The sequence below is a fragment of the Cryptomeria japonica genome, unplaced genomic scaffold, assembly GCF_030272615.1.
Source record: "Cryptomeria japonica unplaced genomic scaffold, Sugi_1.0 HiC_scaffold_90, whole genome shotgun sequence".
NCBI lineage: Eukaryota > Viridiplantae > Streptophyta > Pinopsida > Cupressales > Cupressaceae > Cryptomeria > Cryptomeria japonica.
The window spans coordinates 397,501-403,378 of record NW_026728912.1 but is presented as its reverse complement, the minus strand read 5'-3'; the positions used below and the strand labels follow the sequence as shown (position 1 = coordinate 403,378).

The 5,878-nt window shown below is 62.4% G+C and overlaps 1 non-coding gene across 1 annotated transcript; it reads left to right on the top strand.

Moving 5' to 3' along the window:
• Positions 1 to 2,770: 2,770 nt before the first annotated feature.
• On the top strand, positions 2,771 to 2,889 carry LOC131864694 (5S ribosomal RNA). The gene has a single exon (XR_009363458.1). It is a non-coding gene; the product is annotated as a 5S ribosomal RNA (ribosomal RNA).
• Positions 2,890 to 5,878: the final 2,989 nt, after the last annotated feature.

Sequence of the window (5,878 nt, the reverse complement as noted above, 5' to 3'; positions counted from 1 at the left end):
TTGGTGCAGTGCACACAACCAGGGGAGTCGACCCATCAAACGCAACACCTCCCCTATATAAAGCTATTTGTCCGATTCTCATACGTGTAGTCTGCAGCAGCGATTAGGACATCGACCCCAACTTCCGAATTCGTTTGCATTGACCGCACCAAAGGTGCACGCCTTGGTGTGCACCCTGGAGTGCACTTTGGTGCTCACCTCGGTGCACACTTTGGTGTGCACCTCGGTGTGCACCAAAGGTGCGCACCTTGGAGCGCACCAAAGGTGTACACTTTGGAGCGCACCACATAGGGTCTTTGAGAGGTTGGCGCAGTGCGCACACCAAGGTGGGTGTTGAGGTGCGTGCCGAGGTGGGTGGGTGCTAGGGTGCGCTCCATGGTGGGTGCCAGGGTGGGTGCGTGCTAGGGTGGATTCCAAAGAGGGTCATAGGGTGGGTGCCAAGGTGGGTTGGTGATATAGTGGGTTCAAAGGTGGGTACTAGGGTGGGTTCCAAGGTGGGTCACAAGTTGGGTGCCAGGATGCGTGGGTGTTAGGTTGGGTGCCAAGGTGGGCTCCTGCGTGGGTGGGTGCTAGGGTGGGTTTCAAGGTGGACGCGAGGGCGGGTGCCAAGGTGGGTAACAAGTTGGGTGTTAGGATGGGTGAGTGCTAGAGTGGGTGCCAAGGTGGGTGGGTGCTAAGGTGGATGCCAAGGTGGTTCACAGGGTGGGTGGGTTCTAGGGTGAGTTCCAAGGTGGGTCACAGGTTCAGTGCTAGGGTGGGTGTCAAGGCGGGTGTCGAGGTGCCTGGGTGCTAGGGTGTGGATGCCAATGTGGGTCATAGGGTGGGTACTAGGGTGGGCTGCAATGTGGGTGCCAAGGTGGGTAACATGCTCGGTGGGTTCTAAATTGGGTGCCAGGGTGGGTGTGCACCCACCTTGCCCGAGGTGGGTGCCAAGGTGCCAGTGTGGGTGGGTGCTAAGGTGGATGCCAAGGTGGGTGAGAAGGTGGGTGATAGGTTGAGTGGTAGGATGGGTGGGTGCCAAGATGGGTCACAGGGTGGGTGCAAGGGTGGGTAGGTGCTAGGGTTGGTGTCAGGGTGGGTGGGTGCTAGGTTGGGTTCCAAGGTGGGTGCGAGGGTGAGTGTCAAGGTGGGTCACAGGTTAGGTGCTAGGATGGGTGAGTGCTAGGGTGCAAAGGTGCCAGGGTGGGTGCTAGGATGGGTCGATGCTAGGGTGAGTGGCAAGGTGGGTCCACAAGTGTCAAGGTGGGTGCCGAGGTGGGTGCCAAGTCGGCGACTGCTATGGTGGATGCCAAGGTGGGTCACGGGGTGGGTGCCAAGTTGCTAGGTTGGGTTCCAAGGTGGGTGCCAACGTGGGTGCTAGGGTGCGTGGGTTAAAGGGTGTGTCACAACGTGGGTGCCAGGATGGGTGCGCACCCACACTGGCCAAGACGGGTGCGGGTGCAAGGTTGGGTTCCAAGCCCGGTCACAGGCTGGGTGCTAGGATGGGTGGGTGCCAAGGTGGGCACCAGGGTGGGTGCACCCACCCTGGCCAAGGTGGGTCACGGGGTGGGTCCTAGGGTGGGTAACGGGGTGGGTACTAAGGTGCGTGCCAAGGTGGGTCATAGGGTGGGTGCCAAGGTGGGCACCAGGGTGGGTGTGCACCAACCCTAGCCAGGGTAGGTCACGGGGTGGTTGTCGGGGTGGGCGTCAAGGAGCCAAGGTGGGTGGCAAGTAGCCAAGTTGCGTGCCAAGGTGGGTGTCGGGGTGGGTGCCAAGGATCCAAGGTGGGTGCCAAGGAACCAAGGTGGGTGTCTGGGTGGGTGCCGAGGTGGGAGCCAGGGTGGGTCCCAAGGTGAGTGCAAAGGTGGGTGCCAGGGTCAAGGTGAGTGCCAATGTGGGTTCCAAGGTGCCAGGGTCAGGGTGAGTGCCAATGTGGGTTCAAAGGTGCTAAGTTGGGTGCGAGGTTGGGTGCGAGGGTGGGTGGGTGCCAAGGTGTGCTAGGTGGAAGCCCGGGTGGGTCGGCATCCCATGGGTGTCGAGTTGGGTGCCTGATGGGTGCTTCTTGTCAAGTTTTAGTCGTCGGGACTCATTTCGAGCCTTAGAGGTCGTTTCTTGTCCGGTTGCCCTGTCTTCGACCTGGGAACCCAATTTTGGTCCTCGGGTCCCATTTTTTTTTGTCTCGCATCCCACTTTTGGCCTGTGGCCTTTTCGGGGTCGATTCTCGTTTTGGGCATCAGAGCATGTTTCTTCTCCTAAAACCCAATATTTGTTTATTAAGTCTCGGAACACATTTTTGTTCTCGTGGACCCATCATGGGTCTTGGAACGCATTTGTGGTCCTTGGGTCCCATTTTGCATCCCGAAACTTGTGTTTTGGTGCTTGATCCCTATTTTGGGTGCCCACCTTGCACCAAGTGCGCACCCGGGGCAAACCGAGCGCCTTGGTGCACCAGGGCAAGATCGAGCGTGCACCCGAGGCGCCCCGAACATGCACCAAGGTGCACTCGGCCCACATGTGAGCGCAGGTCGTTGCGCCCGAGGTGGTGTGTGGGCACCGCGTTGCAGACGGGACACTGCACGCACACGACGCCCCCTCCAGGTGCACGCACGTAGGCCGGGCCGGGTGCACACCCGACGCCCTAGCAAGGTGCGCGCACCCGGGCAGGGCTCACACTTGGCGAACGGGGCGCACTTCGCGAGGGAGGGTGTGCACCTCGACGGGGGTGGGTGGCCGGGGTGGATTCGCACGTGGGTCGCGGTTTGCTAAGTACACACTGCGACAAGCTCATAACGGGTGCGATCATACCAGCGTTAGTGCACCGGATCCCATCAGAACTCCGCAGTTAAGCGCGCTTGGGCCGGAGTAGTACTGGGATGGGTGACCTCCCGGGAAGTCCCGGTGTTGCACCCTTTTTTAGTTTTTCGCCGGGCGTCGCAATGCTATTTGAATAAACCTTTTGCCCGTTTGCGTTCTCGTCGGGGCCGGGCCGGGCCGGGGTGCGCTGCCCGCACTACCGCGCGCGCGGGGGGCGACACCGAGCGCGCACCCGAGGCGCCCCGAGCACACAGGCCACGGTGCAACCCGGGCGTTGTGCGCGCACCCCGGTGCGCCCGAGGTGCTGCGCGCGCACCCAGGTGAAATCGGTGTGCACCTCGGCCAGTGCGCACTCGGTCGAGTCGTGCACGTTGGCCAAGGTGCACGGTGATGTTTCTTACTCTAAGGTTCCGCACCAGACGCCCGGGACAGGTGAGCGAAGCTGGGCGGGGCCGGGTGCGCGGCCGGGGCAGGTGCACGCAGCTGGAGAGAGCTTTGGAGCACACTTCGGAGCGCACCAATGATGCGCTCCATTCAAAAGTTTCCTGAAAAGGCAAAAAAAGTTGAGATTATAGAATTTCCCACTTGAGAGATTGTAAAAAAAAAAAATTTAAAATGAAGGAAACGCGGGTGCCAAGGTGTGCGCAGCCCAGCCAAGGTGTGCGCACCAAGGCGCCCACCCTGGCGAAGGTGCACGCAAGGTGCGCACCCGAGGCAAACCGGACAATTAACCCAACTTTCGACTTCGCGCGCACCTTGGAGCGCACTTCGGAGCGCTCCTTGGTGCGCACCAATCTTGGGCACCTCGGAGTGCACCATGGCGCCCACCAAGGTGCGCACCCGGGGCAAACCGAGCTCCGACTTCGTGCGCACCTTGGAGCGCACGAAAGGTGCGCACCATGGCGCCCACCAAGGTGCGCAGCCCAGCCAAGGCGTGCGCATCAAGGTGCGCACCCTGGCGAAGGTGCGCACCCGGGGCAAACCGAGCTCCGACTTCGTGCGCACCTTGGAGCGCACAAAAGGTGCGCAACCCAGCCAAGGTGTGCGCACCCCGGTCAAACCGAGCTCCGAATCGTGCGCACCAGAGGTGCACGCCATCGTGCGCACCTTGGAGCACACTTCGGAGCCCTCCTTGGTGCGCGCCGATGTTGCGCACCTCGGAGCGCACCCGGGGAAAACAATGCAATTAACCCGACTTTCGACTTCGTGGGCACCTCGGAGCGCTCTCGGGTTCGCACCTCGGAGCACACCGAGGTGCGCACCTTTGATGCGCTGCCTTCACCAATTTCCAGAAAAGGCAAGAAAACATTGAGAAGGTGTGCGCACCGAGGTGCCCACCCTGGCGAAGGTGCACGCGAGGTGCGCACCCGGGGCAAACCGGGCTCCGACTTCGTGCACGCCGCACCTTGGAGCACACTTCGGAGCGCTCCTTGGTGCGCACCAGGGCGCGCAACCCAGCCGAGGTGCCCACCCCGGCGAAGGTGCACGCGAGGTGCGCACCCGGGGCAAACCGGGCTCCGACTTCGTGCACGCCATGGTGCCCACCGCGGCGAAGGTGCACGCGAGGTGCGCACCCGGGGCAAACCGGGCTCCGACTTCGTGCACGCCGCACCTTGGAGCACACTTCGGAGCGCTCCTTGGTGCGCACCATGGTGCCCACCAGGGCGCGCAACCCCGCCGAAGGTGCACGCGAGGTGCGCACCCGGGGCAAACCGGGCTCCGACTTCGTGCACGCCGCACCTTGGAGCACACTTCGGAGCGCTCCTTGGTGCGCACCATGGTGCCCACCAGGGCGCGCAACCCCGCCGAAGGTGCACGCGAGGTGCGCACCCGAGGCAAACCGGGCTCCGACTTCGTGCACGCCATGGTGCGCACCGCGGCGAAGGTGCGCACCCGGGGCAAACCGGGCTCCGACTTCGTGCACGCCGCACCTTGGAGCACACTTCGGAGCGCTCCTTGGTGCGCACCAGGGCGCGCAACCCAGCCGAGGTGCCCACCCCGGCGAAGGTGCACGCGAGGTGCGTACCCGGGGCAAACCGGGCTCCGACTTCGTGCACGCCGCACCTTGGAGCACACTTCGGAGCGCTCCTTGGTGCGCACCATGGTGCCCACCAGGCCGCGCAACCCAGCCAAGGTGTGCGCACCAAGGTGCACGCGAGGTGCGCACCCGGGGCAAACCGGGGTCCGACTTCGTGCACGCCGCACCTTGGAGCACACATCGGGGCGCTCCCGGGTTCGCACCGGCGTTGCGCACCGTGGTGGGCACCTCGGAGCACACCAAGGTGGGCAGCGAGGTGCGCACCTTTGATGCGATGCCTTCACTAATTTCCATAAAAGGCAAAAAAAAAACGAGATTTTAAAATTTCCGTTTTGAAAGATAGTGAGAAAAAGGGAATGCTGGTGCCATCTTGAGCCCGCCCTGGTGCGCAGCCCAGCCAAGGTGTGCGCACCAAGGTGCCCACCCTGGCGAAGGTGCGCGCCCGGGCAATTAACCCAACTTCCAACTTCGCGCGCGCCAGGGTGGGAGCGCACCCAACAACCGGGCCTGGGAAGAGCCAATGCGAGAAACCCCACCAAACGCTCTGACAAAAAAAGAGGGGGCGCTCCAGTAACCCCGCTTCGGAGCGCACCCTGGGCAAACCCAGCCAAGGTGCCCACCCCGGCCAAGGTGCAGGCGAGGTGCGCACCCGGGGCAAACCGGGCTCCGACAACGTGCACGCCGCACCTTGGAGCACACTTCGTAGCGCTCCCGGGTGCGCACCTCAGAGCACACCAAGGTGGGCAGCGAGGTGCGCACCTTTGATGCGCTGCCTTCACTAATTTCCAGAAAAGGCAAAAAAAAAAGGAGATTTTAAAATTTCCGTTTTGAAAGATAGTGAAAAAAACGGAACGCGCGTGCCATCTTGAGCCCGCCCTGGTGCGCAGCCCAGGTAAGGTGCCCACCCTGGCAAAGGTGCGCACCCGGGCAATTAACCCTACTTCCGACTTCGTGCGCGCCAGGGTGGCAACCGGGCCTCGGAAGAGCCAATGCGAGAAACCCCACCAAACGCTCCGACAAAAAAAGAGGCGGCGCTCCAATAACCCC